This window comes from Pteropus alecto, unplaced genomic scaffold (genome assembly GCF_000325575.1).
Source record: "Pteropus alecto unplaced genomic scaffold, ASM32557v1 scaffold164, whole genome shotgun sequence".
In the NCBI taxonomy this organism is placed as follows: Eukaryota; Metazoa; Chordata; class Mammalia; order Chiroptera; family Pteropodidae; genus Pteropus; species Pteropus alecto.
In genome coordinates this window covers 16,702,841-16,723,431 of record NW_006439568.1, presented here as the reverse complement: position 1 = coordinate 16,723,431, position 20,591 = coordinate 16,702,841, and the positions used below count along the sequence as shown (strand labels likewise).

Sequence of the window (20,591 nt, the reverse complement as noted above, 5' to 3'; positions counted from 1 at the left end):
GGGCTTGAACTTGATGTCTATAAAACAGCACAGGGTTCTGAGTGAGCTTGGCCTCCAAGAGGGGAGTAGATTTCATAGCATTTCCCTGTTGTCTCAGTAGAATCACTGCCTGATGAGTGCCAGTAAACAGGTACTAATTCCATCATGGTTCCATATTAGTTTTCTGATTCCTAATATCTTCAAATATTTGCAGGGAGTTACATTCCGAATTTAGTTGGACCTCCAAGTTGCATCTGTATCACCTGTATCGCTTGTTGATGTCTCCTGAAGCGTCTGGAGCACATGGCTTCCCCAGGAGCATCATACTTCTGAGCCACACTCAAGACAGTTATACTTTTCATACCCACCTCTATCTGACCAAGGTAAACTTTCTTAAAGAAAAACGGTGCCAGGTGGAGATTGAACTTGATGAAAAAAATGGTCAGTCATTCCCAAAAGTACAGTTAAATCCACATATAAAGAGTTTATAATAGTTATACATGTGCTATGCCTATTTTGACATGGTTTCTAAAATGATGAAAATTAACCAGAATATTGTAGATCTGTCTGTACACAAACAAGTTTGATTTGCAAGGCAAAACAATAATCATGCTTTTGTTTTCTTATACTGACCAATAGTTTGATTGATTACACTGAATGAACCAGTGATATTTGTGCTGTTTTGTCTGTGGGCACAGGGTACACTGAACCATGCCAGCACAGGTAGGCAGAGAATGTGGTTGCTGTCACTTTTTATTTGTTCTAGTCAGTATTGTCCATATTTAGAACATTAATAGCACAAAGTTCCTCACTGTGAAGCTTTCACATTCAGAATTTCAATTAAAAAAATGCAGTGGCTTTTTAAATGATCTATATGGACAATCTAACATAGTTAACCGTATACGAAGAACATCCTATAATTGTGTCCCTTCTTCCACCCCCTTGCATTTTAATAACAAGCGTGTCTTTGCTTTCTTCCAATGCTACTTGAAATAATCAATCTGAGCCATAAAAAAATACGAGAGGTTCACCTAAAAAAAAAAGTTTGGCAAGTTTCGAGTGAAAACAGAATTATAAAAGAAAGCACTACGCATGCCTGCACTGCTGAGAGCGACCTCATGTTTTCATAGCCGCCCAGGGCTCATGCGTGAGGAGGGCCCATCTTGGATTCTGTGTGGCTCTAGATAACTTTGTTTTCTTCTTCCCTGTGTCTCAAGGCCCAAGAGACAACATTAGCCCTTCTGGCTCTAGATCTTGCTATTTATCTTTTTTGAGGGGGGGCTTTCTTCTGTTTCAATCCTCATATTTTATTCTTTCTGTATGAACAAAGCTAAATTCACTATTAAAAACTGAGGGAGTGAGAGCTCATTACCACTTTTGAACACCTGTTGTGGGTCAGGCACTGTAGGTGCTTTGTATGCTTTATATCTAATAAAACTCTGTGAGCAGGGTATTGATATTCACATTTTATAGTTGTGGAAACTGAGTCTCAGAGACTAAGGAAAATGCTGAGGTTATATAGCCAGTAAGTGATAAAGTTGCCAGAAGACCTTAGGACTGTCGCCTTCCAAAACCTTCCTTTAACCGTGCTGAGATTGCCCGCCCCTTCTAGCTTAGCATGGGTTTCCATCCCAGGCATGGGATACTAATCTTCCAATGATGACTAGGGGACTTCTGTCTTTAGCTAAAGATTAAGTTTCTTCTTTCATTTTGCTACCTTTCTTTGGCCAGCCTGTCTGGAAACTATAGCTCTAACTGGGAACCCACTAGACAGTGCATTCCTGTCTGACTTCAGATGCTCTGCTCTTTGCAATCTGCCACACTTTGTCAGCGTGATTGATCAGTTATCACCCATTCACCAAATGCTAGAGGCTGCAGCAAAGTTTGAACTTTAAAGGCTGAGTTTCTTGAAGTGCTTTCAAACTTATAATTGAAATTTTCTGATTTACCTTAAATATATCTCAGATTCTCTTTTCTAAGCTGTCCTTCCTGAGACCAGTATCAGTCAGAATATAGTTAGAAGAAACAAAAATCTAGCCATTTGAAGCAGAAAATAATTCAAAACGAGGAAGAAATAGCCTCTAGGCAGGTCCTCCAGGAATGACCCTCAGCAACAATGAGGAGCTCTCTCCAATCAGAGGAGCTGCTCCTTGACTGTGATCAAGGGGGTAAGAATCATAAGGCCACTACACTGCCTTTGCGAGTGTGCTGGACAACCCCACCCACGGCAGCAACTAGGCTCTGGGGCACTACCTCAGACAGACCCAACATTTATGGCTGTGATGGTTCCCAGAAAACAGCAATAAAGTACATCATTGACTTCTGACCCACTTCTATCTTCTGGACAGAGCATGAGTGGATCGCATTGGAAAACTAAAAACTGTATTTCAAACACCCTTGTATCTAGGGTTCTAAACATCAGCCAGATTCACCAATCTCTGCCACACAGAAACATTCTACAAAACAAATGGACTAGAGGACCAGTAAATCTATCCTCCTCATTAAACAGAGGGGCGTATGGTAAACACTGACTTTCTTTTGTATTAAAGTGCGAGAATTTCTGGCAAGGAGTTATAATAATGCCAACAACAATAAACCAATAAAACTGAATTATTTGGATGATTGGTGTCTTGCCCTACTGAGTGTATATAATATGCTTCATTGATGATCGTATTTGATGAAGGGCTTTCCTTTATCAAATGCATAAATACCCTCTTAACTGGAGATCTGTCTTAAATATTCTGTGACTGTAGCTGCACATGAACTTCATTTCTTTAATATAGTTTTTCTCTGATTCAAGCTGGTTTTGCCCAGATAATGTCATTGTGTCTCACTTTCTTCTGCCTCCCCCTCTCCCCTTATCCTCTGTGTGCTCCTTTAATCATTGAGCTTTAGGACATAAGATTAATGGAGCTTCAGGTCTATAATCAGGACAATAGGGTTTGGTTGGACTTTAGACCAAGGATAACATCTTGACTTTAGATGTATTTCAGCCAATGGACCAGATGGGATGGCAACATGGCTGATTCCAGAACAGGACACAATATTCAATTACCTAATCCCCTTCCAATCATTCAGTCATAACCCCAACTCTTAGTTTCCATCACTGATATTTCTCTATTTCATCTGTACTCCTGAGACACCCTTTGACACCCGTACTCCTGAGACAGGCCTTTGAGCGAGAGCTTACCTGTGTCTCTGGGACTTGAAGTTTTTAATAAATCTTACTTTCTTTGCTGCAAAACCTGCACATCTCTCTTCTTCAGCCTAGATGTATCAAGGCGGACAGAACCTTTTTTTGTCCTAACAATTCCATGTAGAGGGGCTCAATGTGTTAACATAAGGTCTACGATCCTTATGGTATAGAGAGACTGGAAGAAAAAGGAGAGAGATCACGTTGTCAAATGCCAGACCTGTATTATATTTCAGATTAAACTGAAAAAACCACCACTATACAGGGAACTTAAAACTAATTCAAAGGTAGCTTATCAAATATGGAGAATAGTGGGGTCACCAAGCAACAACGAGACCAAAGGCTAAGGTTTATTAAAGAAAACGTTTCTAGATTTCAGAAATAGTAATTAATATTAATGATCTAATTCAAATTGATAATTTACATATAAAATTTTCAAGATTTTAAATGACACTGTGTCCCTTAACCAATTTATTGCTAGAAACGAGTTATTAAAAGAATAACAAGATACATTTACCCCCACAAGTGAGATTTTTTTCTATGAATAGTTATTAATTGGGTTGTAAACTAGTTACCTCAAAACACTTTATCAAAAACATTTACATATAATAAAACAGTGCAAAAAACAAATCATTAATCTCTGAAGAAAGATGTATTTTGGTTCCTTTAAATCAATCTATCTTTCTTGTCTACTGTTTCTGTTGGGTGGCAGGAGAGAAGAGAAAGTTGCTAAAGCTATTCTGCCATATTTTTCCAAGCCATTTTAAATAGGTTTTCATTTTTTAGTTCTTAAATAACCACAAATTTTTAATTTCATTTCCTATTAGGCTATTTGGTTCAAGAACTTGAGTCCTGGGAGTTCTGGTTCAAGATGGCAACACAGGAGAATCCTGAGCTAACCTCCTCCCAGGAACGCACCAAATCTACAGCTACATACAGAACAATGGCCTCTGAAAGCAAAAGAAAATCTAGCTGAGCAACTTTTACAAATCAGGTGTATGAGGAAAAACCTACATGGAAGCGGGTAAGAGAGGCAGAGACACAATCTTGCCATAAACCTCACCCCAGACAAGTGATCTACAACTGGAAGGGAACTTAAAACTCTGAGCTTCTCCCTGAAGAATGAAGGGTTTGAACCCTACATCAGATACCTTAACTTTTAAGTTCTGCCCCTGAGAGATGAACCCACAAAACATCTAGCTTTGAAAGCCAATAGGGCTTATGTCCAGGAGACACACAGGATATAGTGAACTGAGAAATAGTTCTTAAAGGGCTAATGTACATAGACACACCTGCTCCAGAGCCTAGCACAAAGGCAATCAACTGAAAAGAACCCAGATTTTCTGTGAAAGAGACTCACTTGCTTGTCTTAAAGCATCCGCCTTGAGGGCTAGTCATCTAATTTAATATACTTCTAGGGGCCCACTGAAATACTCTCCAAAGATAGAGGCCAGTAGGCACTGTAACCATGTAAATCTTTGCTTCTTTAAAATGTTTTTTTCTTCTCTTTCTCCTTGATTCAAACTGGCCTTGGGCTCACTTGCTTCTTCTCTTTCCTTATCCTTCTGCTTACTGCATGCCCACTCCCTTATCAAGTCCTTAGGTCAGGATCAAATCTTCTTTGACACATAGCCTCAGGTCTATTGACCACAGAAACAGAATTTAGGTCAAACTAAAGATAACATCTTGAAGCTCTATACCCATGAAGGCGACCTAACCTATGGACATCCCCTTGAAACCATAACATGCCATGACTGACATCAGAACCTGATGCAATGATGAACTACCTCCTACTCTAGCCTGACCAATCAGGAGAGTCCACAACCCCAAATCCCTTAGCTACTAATGAGTATTTACAATATATGCCCTAGAGGCCATCAGGGAGCCAGGTCTTTGAGTGCTACCTCACCTGTGTCTCTGAACTTCACACCACTTCCTTAAATAAATCTTTTTCTTTGCTGCAAACTCCTGTCTGTGTCTCTTTTGGCTTTGCCGTGTACAGGCAAAATGAACCTCTTGAGTTCAGTAACAGTACTATATTTGTGTTTTTCCTCTGCCTTGCTTCAGATTGCTCATATCTCCTGGAAAGGAGCTTACACAGTGTGGCTTATGCTCATGGGTCCTGCAGGGCTCTAACAAACAGAGAAAGAGTTTTTAACTGGCTACCACCCACAGGAAACAGCAGAGAGGCAATAGACTAAAGTGCCAGCCTCTCTGTGAAAGAGACCTAATAGCTTATCTTCATAGCTGTGGTCTGAAGGGTAAGCTTCTGTGGAGGAGAGACTGTCCCATGACGTGACCATTGCTGCACATGCAAACCAGATCCAGGCAAGAACAAAGATTGCATCCCATAAATCCCCTCAGAGACTATCCAATTGAACCCTCCCCTATGCTGCAAGCATGCTGGTTCCTGGAACAGAATATTGTCCTGCCCCAGGCAAGCATATAAGGCATTTTCCTCTTTCTTGGACTGGACATGCCCCAGTACTTCCATGCATCCTGACCTGTACCTTTATAATTCTTTAGTGCCTGCCAATTGGTGTGAAGGATATCCACTTTATCTTGCTACTGTCCAAGATGTGCCTCATATGTAACTTTCCCTTAATAAGCTGTTAGCTGCCAGACTGGAGTGGCCTGAAAAATATAATAGAGGGGTCGATAGCACATTAGATGATGCAGAAGAAAGCATCTTTGAATTCAAAGACAGGGCAGTGTAATTCAACCTTCGGAGAAGCAAAAAGAAAAAATAATTTTAGAGTAAAGTTTGCTTAAGAAACATATAAGATGACATCGAGTAGACCATTCGCATTATACAGTTCCCTGAAGGAGAGAGAAAGGGGAAAAATATATTCGAAGAAATAGTGGGTGAAAACTTCTCTAACCTGGGGAAGGAAACAGACATTCAGGTCCAGGAAGCTCAGAGAGTTCCAAATAAGATAAACCCAAAGAGATCCATGCCAAGACACATTATAATCAAAATATCAAAAGTTAAGGAGAGAATCGTAAAGGAGTAAGAGAAAAACAACTTGATATGCACAAGGAAACCCCAAAAAGACTATTAGCAGCTTTTTCAGCAGAAACTTTGTAGGCCAGAAGGGAGTAGCATGATATGTTCAAATAACTAAAATGGAAAAAAAAAAAAACCCCTGCCAACTAAGAATACTCTAGCAAATTTGACCTTCAGAATTGAAGGAGAGAGAAAGAGTATTCCAGACAAGCAAAAGCTAAAGGAGTTAATCATCACTAGGCAATCCTTGCAAGAAATGTTAAAGGGAATTTTTTAAACTGAAATAAAAAAGCACTAATTAGTAACAGGAAAACATGAAAGTATAAATCTCACAGGTAAAGGTAAATATATAGTAAAATTCAGAGTAATCTACTGTTGAAAGGATGATGGTTTAATCACTTGTAAAGCTAGTCTGAAGGTTAAAAGATAAAGTAGTAAAAATAAGTAAAACTATAATAATTTGTTAATGGACACTCAAGCTAAAATGATGTAAATGGTGACATCAAAAACAAAATATTGGGGAGGAGAGTAGATATGTAGAGCTTTAGAATGCATTCAAATTTAAGTTGTTATCAACTCAAAACAGATTGTTTTAGATATAAGTTGTTTTATGTAAGCCTCATGGTAACCACAATGCAAAAACCTATAGCAGATACACAAAAGATACAGATAAAGGAATCTAAATAAAGAAAATAATCAAATCACAAATAAGGGCAAGAAAGCAACAAGAGAATTGCAAAACAGAGAAATCAATTAACAAAATGGGAATTAGTACATACCAATCAATATTTACTTTAAATGTAAATTGACTAAATTCTCCAATCATAAGACATAGGGTAGCTGAATGGATAATAAAACAAAGACCCATTTACATGCTGTCTAAAAGAGACTTATTTCAGATGAAATGACAGAGACTGAAAGTGAAGGGATGGAAAAAAAATTTCCATGTAAACGATAACCAAAAGAAAGTTGCAGTAACTATACTTACATGAGACAAAATAGACATTAAGACAAAATGTATAAAAAAAATCATTATATAATAATAGGCCAATCCAACAAGAGGATATAATATTTGTTACGTATTTATGGACCCAGCATAGGAGCACCTAAATATATAAAGCAAATATTAACAGACCTAAAGAGACAGATAGAACAATACAATAATAGTAGGAAACTTTAATACACAACTTTCATCAAGGGATAGGTTATATAAGACAAAAGATCAGTCAGGAAACACTGGCCTTCAAGATGTCAGAGCAGATTGACTTAAAAGTTATAACAGGAACATTCCATCCAAAAACAACATAATACACATTTCTTCTTAAGTACACATAGAACGTTCTTCAGAATAGATCACGTTAGGCCACAAAACAAAGCTTAATAAGCTTAAGAAGATTGAAATCATATCAAGCATCTTTTTCTGACCACAGTGGTATAAAACAAATTATAAGAAAAAAACTGGAAAATTCACAAATATGTGGAGATTAAACATACTACTAAATAACCAATGGGTCAAAGAAGAAATCAAGAACAATACTTTGAGACCAATGAAAATGGAAAGATAACATACCAAAATTTGTAGAATATAGCAAAAGCAAATCTAAAAGTTCCTATTGATAAAATGTACATCGAGAAATAAGAGATCAAATAAACAACCTAACTTTTTACCTCGCAGATCTAGAAAAAGAACAACAAAGTCATAGTTTGCAGAAGAAAGGAAATAGCAAATATCAGAATAGAAATATATGAAATTGAAACTAAAATGATACTAGAAAAGATCAATGAAATGAAGGGCTTTTTTTTTTTTAAAGATGAACATTTACAAACCTTTAGCTAGAGTCACCAAGAAAGAAAGAAGACTCAAATAAGTAAAATCAGACATAAAAAGGAAACTTCACAACTGATAACACAGAAACACAAAGGATCATAAGAGACTACTAAGAACAGTTATGGGACAACCTAGAAATAAATTCCTAGAAACTAATAAATGAGACAACATAGAAGAAATAAATTCTTAAAAACATGCCACCTACCAAGACTGACTCATGAAAAAATGTAATCAATCTATTCAGATTTTCTTAGTAAGGAGATTGAATCGGCTATCAAACACCTCCCAACAAATAAAAGCCTAAGACCATATGACTTCATGGGTCAACTCTACCAAACATTTAAAGAATATAAATCATTCTCAAACTCTTCCAGAAAAAAGAGAAAGAAACACTTCCAAACTCATTTCATGAGGTCGGCATTACCCTAACACCAAACCATACAAAGATGTCACAAGAAAAAAATACAGGCTAATATCCCCAATGAACATAGATGTAAAAATTCTCTACAAAATATTAGCAAGTCAAATTAGACAATACATTAAACGGATCATACACAATTATCAAGTGAATATTATTCCAGAAATACAAGTATTATTCAACATTTGCAAATCAATGTGGTACACATTAACAAAATGAAGGCTAAAAATCATAAGATTATCTCAACAGATTCAGAAAAACATCAGCAAAATACAACATCCATTTATGATAAATCTTAAAGTAGATATAAAGGGAACATACCTAAACATAATAAGGGCCATATATAACAAGTCTACAGCTAATATCATACTCAATGGTGAAAAGCTGAAAGTTTTTTTCTAATATCAGTAACAAAACAAGGAATCCCTCACTTGCCACTTTTATATAATATTGGAAATCCTAGCAAGAGAAACTAGGCGCACACGCACACACACACGCACACACCAAAAACAAATATGATAAAATAAATTCTAATTCTATCAAAACACTGTTAGAACTAGTAAAAAATTTCAGTAAATTTGCAGGATACAAAAATCTATAATGAAATCTCTTACAATCTACACACTAACGATAAACTATTAGAGAGAGAAATTAAGAAAACAATTCTATTTATAACTGCATCAAAAAGAATAAAATACTTAGAAATAAATTTAATCAAGGAAAATAAATTCTAATTCTATCAAAACACTGTTAGAACTAGTAAAAAATTTCAGTAAATTTGCAGGATACAAAAATCTATAATGAAATCTCTTACAATCTACACACTAACGATAAACTATTAGAGAGAGAAATTAAGAAAACAATTCTATTTATAACTGCATCAAAAAGAATAAAATACTTAGAAATAAATTTAATCAAGGAGGTGAAAGACCTACACACTGAAAACGATAAGATGTTGACAAAAGGAACAAATGGAAGGCTATTCTGTACTCATGGATTGGAAGAATTAATATTGTTAAATGTACATACTAACCAAAGCAATCTAGATTCAATCTAATCCTTATCAAAATTCCCTGGCATTTTTCACAGAAATAGAACAAACAATTCTAAAATGTGTATGGAACCAAAAAAGACCCCAAATAGCCAAAGCAACTTATTGTTCTGAGAAAGAACAACAATGTGGAAGGTATCACACTTTCTGATGTTAAAGGATATTACAAAGCTATAGTCATGAAAATAGTATGGTTTTGGCATAAAAACAGAGACATAGGTCAATAGAACAGAATAGAGAGCTAAGGAATAAACCCACCCATGTATGGTCAATTAATTTATGACAAAGGAGCCAAGAATTTACAATGGGGAAAGAACAGTCTCTTCAATAAATGATGTTAGGAAAACTGAACAGCCACATGCAGAGTTAAAGTGGACCACTATCTTACACCAGATATAAAATTTAACTCCAAATGGATTAAGAGTAGACCCAAAATGATGAAACTCCTTGAAAGTAAGACCCAAAACCATTAAATTCCTTGAAGAAAATATAGGCTATACAGTCCTTTACATATATCTTGATTATAATTTTTAATCTGACATCAAAAGCAAAGAATAGCTAAAAGTTTTTGCAGAGCAAAGGAAACCACCACCAACATGAAAAGGTAACCTACTGAAAGAAAATATTTACAGACCATACATCTGATCAGGGGTTAATATCCAAATAATATATATACAAACTCAATAACAAATTAAATCTAATTAAAAAGCAGTCAAAAAATAGGTAAAGACACTGTTCCAAAGAAGATGTACAGATGGCCAATAGTGAAAAGGCACCAACATCACTATTTATCAGGGGCATGCAAATCAAAACTACAGTGAGCTACCACCTCACACCTGTCAGAATGGCTGTTATCAAAAAGATAGGATATAGCAAGAGTTTATGAAGACATGGAAAAAAGAGAATTTGTGTGCACCTCTGGTGAGAATGTTAATGGGTACAGCCACTCCCCAAAAAAGTTGAGGTTTTATAAAAAATTAAAAATAGAATTACCGTATGATTTAGCACTCTACCTCTGGGTATTTATTCAAAGGAAACAAATACACTAACTCAAAAATTTGTCTGCATATCTATGTTTATTGCAGCATTATTTATAATAGCCAAGACAAGGAAGCAACGTAAGTGTTCATCAATCAATGAATCGATAAATATAATGTGCTATATGTAATCAGTAAATTATTATTCAGCCTTATAAAGAAGGAAATCTTGCCATTAGCACCAACACGATGGACTAGGAGCACATGATGGTAAGTAAACTAAGCCAGAGAATATAAATGCTGTATGATCTCACTTATATCTAAACACCAAACCAATAAAAACAGAAAACGTGAGGTTGCCAGAGGAAATGACTGGGGATGGGAAAAATGGGTGATGAGGTTCAAAAGGTACAAACTTCCAAAATAAATGTCATGGGGATATATAGCATGGTAATATATAGCATGGTGACTATAGTTGATAATACTGTATTGTATATTTGTAAATTGCTAAGGGAGTATATCTTAAAAGTTCTCATCAGAAAAATAACTATTGAAAAATGTTAAATAGACTTATTGTGGTCATCATATCATAAGATATACAAATATCAAATCATTATGTTGTATACCTGAAACGAATAAGTTATATGTCAATTAGATCTCAAAATAGTTTTGAGTCTTGGAAATTGGATTTTTTAAAAATATGCAATTTATATAAATGTAACTCCTAAGCCTGTTATAGCTCATTTAATTTTATCACAAACTCATGTGCATCATTTCAGCAGATGTATTAAGCAGTTATATATCTCCACTTGAATGATACCATGTCTGAAATCAAAACTGAATCTGAATTTAAAAGATAAATGCAAAGTTATTACTATCAGAAGTAGCTGACAGAATTACTTATTTCCAATGGAGTTATAAAGGGAGGTTAGTTTATTGAACAGGTTTGAGGTCATGTTCTTTTGATACAGAGCCTGAGAGAATTCATATTTTTTTGAGGGAGTGTTCACATAAAATCTGCAAGAGGAAATAAATTGAAATAGGGAAGGTGAACTAGAGCAAAACCGGCAGTAATCTGTGGGGTGAAGCAGCTGCTGTCAGCTGAGGACAGTTCCCCAGAGAAGGGGGACAGCTATAAGCTTTTGATAGTCACACGGCGGGTGCTGGATGCATATGCTGGCTTGGAAAGGGCATGTGGGATGGAGACCACACATCTACTGCAATGTGGAAGAAGAAACTACAATTAGCATAATTCACAAGAATCCTAACAGTTGCTGTCCTCTGGCCCAATGTAAGAACTAAGCTGATGAAAATGGTTGTTGAAAGGGTGAGTCTGAATGATTATCTTTGTACTACGGGATCATCAAACTATAGATGACTTCAGGACCAGGACAAGGCGCCAAACAAAGGGCAGTCGGATCCATATATTGGCCAAGGAGCTATGACAAAACCAAATTTAAAATATGACCTGGAACAATCGGCTTTCTTAGTTTGAATTTCTGATATAGGCAGTATTGGGAGCAGAATTTGAAAAATCAGGTCGTGATGGTATATTATACAGGCTAAAGTTGTGAGAGAAGCAGAGCTATAAATAAGCAATGGCTGTGAGGTAGAGAAAAGGCATATAGAGAGTAGAGACTGAGGAAACCTAGTTGCCGGAGAAATGCAGAGTGGGAGACAAATCAGCAACTCAAAGCGTCGCTGAGTCACACTGGTAGAGCTCCAGAGCAAAGAACTGCAAGTCCTGATGTTACTTTTATCAGATTGGGAAAGATTTTACAAAACATGATCAGGAGACACTAGGCTGAATACAAATGGCACCCTGGAGGGGGTGAATACTGTTTGCCTAACCTTGTTTTGCCAAACACTGAAATGCATCTGATATGCCCCAAAGTGGAATTATTCTGCATAAGAGAGACTAGAGAAGTCTGGAGGCCAAGGTGCTGCCAGGAGGAAAATGGTAAAGATGGCGACTTTAGGATACAGATGCCTGAGCAGAATTTTAAAGTTGTTAATAGTGAAGTGTGTGATGTACAACGATTTATAGTGGTGTTTTTTTTGTTTGTTTTTTTTTTAGGAAGTGTGATTCAACTATGGGGATGAGGAATCAGTTGACATTTAGACTACCCAATATTACTTGGTAAGTGTCCCGAGAGAGGTGTACAGAGAATTCCAACTGAACTCACAGGAAGAATACTTGCCAGTCATGAAGGATTTCTAGAGGAGCAGAAGCCAGAGAGAGGCTCAAAGATTGGACGTGGCTGGCCTGGTGAAGAGGAGAGGCATGCGAGTCATTGTTCTAGACAATAATAAGAAATATAGGACTCAATTATTTATACAGGTCCTAATCACTTTGATTCAGTGTCCCTTTATAGTGTTCTTCCTGAATATAAGATATTGGGCATTCTGATCTCCAGGTAGAAAAAAGAGCTTGGGTGGCCTGGGCCAGAGTTTAGAAAGGGGAGTCATTTCTACTGTGCTATGAGGTATCTGAAACAGTGATAAGGTAAGGAGGCTGGAATATGGTTAGCTTATCATAATTCACCCCCTTTCCCCCATGAGAATATTCTATAAGAGGTATTAAATATACAAATTTTTAAGTCAAACAGAATGGAAAACTCCTCAGGAACTGTTAGATCTTCCTTATCATTTAAATTATGAACTGTTTGAACCAAAAGAAAAAAAACAAAACGTGTGCTTGTGTGTGTGTAAACATACCCATAGATCCAGTTTTATAAGGTTAAGGAAAACTTAGACATACTTTGTGGTTTCTGCACTTGCCATTTGCATTTAAGGTTTGGTTAGTTGATTTCCTGAACATGCCATTAAAATTGATCTCATGATATAATGAAACAGCTACAAAATATACAATAAAATGAAATAATAAAACAATAACAAAAAAGATGGGGTGGTTAGATTGAGAACAAGTTCATAGCATAATGAGCCCTTATTGTGTGTGATGGTGGTGTTAGTGTGCAAGTATGAGTGTATTTGTGAGTGTCTAATTTTATGATAAGGGAACATTTAATATTAATTCAGCAGAAACATTTCAGTAATCAGTGACCTACCTAGCTATGAAATTCTTGAGTTTCTTTTGGAAACACTGTATAAAGCTACTACAGATCTTTCCTCCACCTACCTTCTGGAGAATATCTAAGAGATAATTTCACAGCTTTTGGTGCTTCTAATGCTAATATCAGACACTTGGAGCCTTTTAATTTAGGATGTAATCTTTTCTCTGTTCCCACTGAGTGTTATAAAAAATAAAATACAGCCACTACAAGAAAAAGCATTAATCGGATTAGTTCAGGGTCAGAACTTAAGTGAATGCTCTAAAAATCAAAACTGTGTGCCCTAATGTGATACCATGTACTTATAAACAGGGCTTATGCCATCAACCACTTGCAAAATCTTGCCAATATTATTATTGCCATAAAAATCGGAGAATTGATTAGTGGGTTACTTAAAATTGTAATCTCAGCCTTTGGAGGACTTACTTAAATCAAATTTAAGAAGAGTTATTTAATATTTGTTTTAACAGAAGTTTACTTAGAAATTTAAGATTAGAAAATAGTTTCGGATAGTGCTGTTGAAACCAAAAAGAAGTTGGCTATGTGCCTTTTTCCCAAGGTGGTCATATTTCCCTTAAGGCCAATTTGTCATTGATCAAATATCTGTCCAAAACCATTCATGTGTGTTTTGAGAACCTACACTCAATCACACTCTCTGTTTGGATAGGCAACTATTGTTTCCTATGTAAAGACGAATGATGATAGGTGAATATAATAATTTTAGTTTTAACTTTAATGTATATTTTTCTGAAACTGAAAAAAAATACCAAGATGGTGTTTTGTGCTTTTGCCTTATTTCACAATTAAGTTCTTTTTAGCAACTCAGAAAAGGAAACAATCAAAGGGTATTTAAAAGTCTTACGAGTTGTTTTTTTTTGATGTCGTGCTAATGGCAATTTCTTATGGAATTGTTTGAATATACTGCCAATGATAGAACTGGATGTTTATAAAAATAAATTATTGAAGATTTTTTCAATTTGAAACATTTTTTTTGTTTTGTTTTTGAGGTACCAAAACCATGATGCTATTCTACTATTTGAAGGTCTCACGTGTTCTACTTTTTATCTCCCAGCTCTTCCCTTCCCTACTCTAGCCATAGAATACATAAAGTATATAAAGTATATACATGAATTGGAATTTTTAGCCTTTGCCAATATAGGATAAATAATAACTTTAAATTGAGATCTCTAGAAAAAGATATATACCATAGGTAAAGCTTTTCACTTAATCATTCTCTCAATTATTCACTAAATGTTAATTGAACAAACATCTGTTGTCAGGCACATTTTACATTGCACTATAATTAGTTTTATGATCTATCTCTTATCAGACTGAGAATTTTTACCTCAGTGGCTAGGATAATGGCTAACATTTAGTACATTTTATATAGCTACTTGACAAGCAAGTAAATGAATGTTAAGATTCAATAATGATTTTAAAAAAGAAAAGAAAAAGAAAAAAAGACACCTAACATTTATTTAGCCTGTAGTATATATTGGATTTGTTGTGAACCACTTCATTTATGTTTATTTTATTCAACTCTTACATTAAACCTTTAAGGAAGTATGAAAATAAATAGAATCAGGGAAATGTAGTGATTTGCTCAAAGTCAGTGAGCTGGTAAGTTGGAAGTGGAAGCTGAACTCACGTTTGTATGATCCCAGAGTCCATGTGCTTAGATTGCACTCGCTGGCCACCACGCAGAAACTCTTCTCTCTACAGGTTAAATGAGAAAAAAAATTTTCTTATCACTCTATTACGTTAAAAGAAAATTTAGTAAGTCTCAAAATAGATTCTATTGAGTATTTCTTTTAATGAAGTAGAGACTACTATGATTTCTGTAAAATTGGGATGGAGGACTGCAATAGTTATTGTTAAATGTTGCTGTAAAAATGCTACACAATCAAAAAAGGTAAATTTTAATAGTAAATATAGAAAATATATATATATTTTGTAATTGATATTTTTGGATACCTAGAAGCATCAAAAGGTGGATACTTAGAAACATCAAAAGGCTCAACTAAAATTTAAGTAAATTTATTTAAGTGGCAAGATGAATGATACACAAAAAAGCAATGACTTTTAAATAAAAATTCATTCAATAAATATCAATGTGAAGTTACTATTCTAAATTATAGGGATACAACAGGGAACAAGAGACAAAAATCCTGCTCCTGCTCTCATTGACCTTACATTCTTAAGGGAGGAAATAATGATATTTATTCTAGGAATTAGTGCATATATAGTGCTTGTGGCCAGATACTCATTTTTCCAAGTGCTTCTCTGTCTGTCTCACACAGACATACAAACACAGACACACACAAACTTGTTTAAACCACATGACTTAACAGCTCTATGATATATGTTCTATTATATTCCTATTATACAGATATGGAAAATGAATCATAAAAAGGTAAGAAACCAGGGTCACAACAGTGTGTAGCGGAGACAAGTTTCAAATCTAGGCAGTTTATGCCCCTATGTCAGGTCTGATAAGTGCTATAAAGGAAAAGTAAATGATAATAGAAGATAGAGTGGCAGGAGTGCTATTTTATTTAGAGTATTGAACAAAGGCCTTGGGATGAGATGAAATTGAAAAGAGACCTGACTGAAGTAACAATTTATTCATGATGTTATCTTGGGATTAAAAGAATTCCAAGCAGCAAAAACAGTAGATGCAAAAGGCCTGTGGTTGGTGGATACTTGATATGTATTAAGAATACTGAGGAATTCAGTGTAATCAGAGTAATGCAAGCAAAGGAGAGAATGGAAAAATCGAGAGTGGTCATAGAGTTAGGCTATGGGCCATAGTATGGGATCTGTAGACCAGTATGGATGTTGGATTATTCTGTTAGAGATAGGAAACCATTAGGAGAATTTGAGCATGTATCTGGCATAATATTACATTTTTAAAATGCTCATTATAATGACTTTATAAATATTAGACCATAGACTTGCAGGATTGAAAGCAGAGATTACATAAGAAGATTTACAATTGTCCAGGAAGAAGAGCACTTGGACCAGGTGTTAAGAAGTGGGTAGTTTTTAGATGAATTTTGAAAGTACCACTAAAGAGATTTATTGAAGATTAGCGTGTTGGAAAGGAAGAGGAAAGATAATTACACAGTTTTGGGCCTATGTAATTGGATGAGTAGTTGCTGTTTACTTAGAAAGGGAATACTGGGGGGAAAACCACATTGGGAGTAAGGAAAATTCAGGAATTTTATTGTTTTATTTTATTTCAAATTTTAGATGACGATTAAGCATCTAAGTGTAGATGCTGAGTAGGTAGTTGCAATATGAGTCTGGAGACTGAGACTATAGCTACACATTTAAGAAGCATCAGGACATAAACAATTTTAAAACTGAGGGCCTGAATGAGTTCCATTAAGGATGAGTATAGACAGAGAAGAGGTCTGAGAATTGAGTTATAAGACATTCTGACATTTAGAAGTTGAGGCAATGAAGATGGTTTAGAAAGGATCTTGGGGGAAAATGGCCAATGAAGTAGAAGGAGACTTAATTGCCTTGTGTCCCAAAAGCCAAGAAAAAAGTTTTTCAGCAGAGTTATCAACATTGTGAAATGCTGCCAGTGGATTAGATAGAATGGGGGCTAATGACTGGATATATTTATGAGAAAGTTACTTATGACCTTGTCAAGAGCAGTTTTGGTGCAGTGTTGGCAATAACCCATTTGAAATGGGTCTAAAAGAGAATGGGAAGAGAAGAGATGGAGAGAGTAGGTATAGTAAACTGAATTTTGCTGTAAAGATGATAATTTATGGAAACGTAAGATTAAGGGAGAAGTTATATCAATATTAGAGATATTATAACTTGTGTGCATGTTCATGAGAGGGATTCAGTACAGAGGAAAAATTTATGATGTAGGAGAAAGAGGACCATTTGCTGGAGTGAGGTTCTTCAGTGAACAACAAATATGAGGTCCAGTGTACAAGTAGAGCATTTAATTCCATAAGAAAGTATATATATTTTAGCCATTATAATAGGAGAGGTGCATAATATATGAATTAAAATGTAGAGGGTTGAAAGATTTGGAGATGGGATGATGTAGAAGTTCCCTCTTGATTGTTTCCATTTCTACATGAAATAAGGAGCAGAATCATTTACTGAGAATGAAGAAGAGAACTGTGTCCTGACCAATGTGACAGAATTTTGAGATGAGACCTTTTGGAGAAAATCTGGCTTAGATCAGGTCATGATGATAGTGCCTTCATCATGGGATTAGTACTCTTTATAAGAAGAAATACCAGGATGGTGGGTTAAAGATAGAAGTAAAGGAAGATCCTGAACTTGCCTTGTATGGACACACCAAAACTATAACTGAAAAGGACCTGAAAACTAGCAGAAAGCTACTCCATGCGAAGGATGGAAAGAAAAAGCCACAACAAAATGAGCAGGGGGGCAGAGAATAGTCTTGTCAGGATCCACACCCTCAATTCAGTGACCCAAAAGTGGGAGGAATATCACAAATGTGCACTTCTCTCTGAGGAGCAAGACATTCATGCCCCACATCAGGCATCATAGCCCTGGGCACCTGCACCAGGACAACAAGTTCCCCAAAACATTTATCTTTTAAAACTAGTGAGTTTTATGACCAGAAAAACCAAAGGGCTATAGGAAACTAGGACTCCACTCGTAAAGGTCCCATGCACAGACTCATTCACTCCAAGTCCCACTGTTGAGGCCATATGTGAAGGAGAGTTCATTAACTAATCTTAAGGCATGGGTCAGATAGGCAAAGTTATATTAGAATTATCTCCAGGGATGAAAGCACTGGTGAGCACCTTTTTTTTCCTTTACTCTCTTTCTGTCCTGCAGCCTAGCACTGGTAGGTGCCATTTTAGGCACTCCAATCTACCCTGCTAACACTGCTAGTCGCATGCCAGTGTTCCCCTGCAGCCCTGGCCCAGGGCTCCTCCAAGATGGCCATCGCCATACCAGAAACTGAGTATGCACATTCCGCACAGGGGACACTGCTTGAATGTCTGGCACTGGTAATTAGGATGGCCTGTATTTCTGGTCCACATGGGACAGTTTTTGACAGGCTACCACCCCCAGGGCCCTACACAGACAGCAGACTGAAACGTACCCCCAGTACTCCAGTGACCACTCCCTTCAAGATGGGGAGAGATAGCTGTTTTGCCTAATACAGAGACACAGAGAGTCAAGGAAAATGAGAGCATGAAATATGTTTCAAACAAACAAAAACCCCAGAAAAAGAACCTCTAATGAAAAAGAGATAAGTAATGTACCTGATAAAGAATTCAAGGCAGTGATTATAAAGATGCAATACCAGGACAGAATAGATGCAATACCAGGACAGAATAGATGAACACATAGAGAATTTTAAGAGATAGAAAATATAAAATAATTCCAAACAAAAGTCATAGAGCTGAAGAACACAATAATTGATCTGAACACACACACACACACACACACACACACACACACACACACACACACACACACAGAGGAGGGTTTCAAAAACAGACTGTATGAAACAGAAGAATGTATCAGTGAGCTGGGAACAAAGCATTGGAACTTATACAAACAGAACAGCAAAAATAATCGCAAGAAGTGAAGATGGCTTAAAGGACCTATGGGACAACATCAAATTGAATAATATTGGCATTATCAGGGTCCCAGAAGGAGAATGAGAGGAAGAGTCAGAAAAAATATTTGAAGAAATAATTGCTGAAAACTTCCCTAATCTGGGGAAGAAACAGACATCTGGGTACAGGGAGTCCAGAAAGTTCCAAACAAGATGAACCCAAAGAGATCCATACCAAGACATATTACAATGAAATGTCAAAGGTTAATGATAAAGAGAAAATCTTAAAAGGAGCAAGGGAACGAAATAAAAGGAGGGCGGTATTTATAACAATGTAGAGCTTTGGATTGTACGCAAATTTAAATTGTTATTAACTTAGAATAGACTGTTATATACATAGAATATTATATGTAAACCTCATGGTAACCAGAAAGAAAAAATTATAGTACACACACACACACAACATAAAGCAATCTAAACATGACACCGAGGAAATTCATTTAACCACAAGACAGAAGAAAGAAACAGAGAATCTACAAAATCATTTAGAAAACAATTAACAAAATGCCAATTTGTACATACCTATCAATAACTTTAAACATAAATGGACTAAATTTAATATATATCCTTCTCAAACTCGTTCACAAAATTGAAGATGAGGGAAAGCTTTTAAACTAATTTTACAAGGCCAGCATTTCTCTGATATCAGAACTAGAGAAAGATACCCCACAAATGAAAATAATAGGCCAAGATCCTTAATGAATATATATGTAAAAATCCTCAAAAAAAATTAGCAGACTGAATTCAACAATACATTAAAAATATCCTACACCATGGTCACACGGGATTTATCCCAGAAATACAAGGATGGTTCCATATTCTCAAATCAATCAACGTGATACATTAACAAAATGAAGGACAAAATATCATGATTATCATAATAGATACAGAAAAGGCATTTGACAAAATCCAATGTCAATTTATGATAAAAACTCTCAACAAAGTTAGTATAGAGGGAATGTACCTCAACACAATGAAGTCCGTATATGACAAACTCACAGCTAACATTATACTCAATGGTGAAAATCTGAAAGCTTTTTCTTTAAGATCAGGAACAACACAAGGATTCTCACTCCTGAAATTCTAATTCTACTTAGTATTGGAAGTTCTAGCTAGAGTAATTAGGCAAGAAAAAGATATAAATGACATTTAAATCAGAAAAGAAGAAATAAAACTGTTGCTATTTGCAGATGACATGATAATATATATAGAAAATACTAAAGACTCCACCAAAAAGTCCAAGAACTAATAAATTCAGTAAAGTCACAGGATATTAAATCAATATACAAAAGTCTGTTGCATTTCTATACAGTAATAACAAATTACCTGAATGAGCAATTAAGAAAACAATCCCATTTACAACTGTATCAAAAATAATGAATACCAAGAATAAATTTGATCAATGAAATGAAAGACATGTACACTGAAAACTATA

General features: G+C 35.7%; 1 long non-coding RNA gene across 2 annotated transcripts in view; it reads left to right on the top strand.

Moving 5' to 3' along the window:
• LOC107195994 overlaps window positions 1–14,507 on the top strand; it is a 19,476-nt gene extending 4,969 nt beyond the window's left edge. Inside the window, exons 3-6 of one of the 2 annotated variants that reach the window (XR_001517303.2) lie at window positions 194–362; window positions 4,000–4,196; window positions 10,562–10,723; window positions 12,531–14,507. This is a non-coding gene — a long non-coding RNA (uncharacterized LOC107195994). The remainder of the gene's footprint in view (window positions 1–193; window positions 363–3,999; window positions 4,197–10,561; window positions 10,724–12,530) is intronic. The other variant, XR_003047696.1, reaches the window with a different exon arrangement.
• The last annotated feature ends 6,084 nt before the right edge of the window (window positions 14,508–20,591 follow it).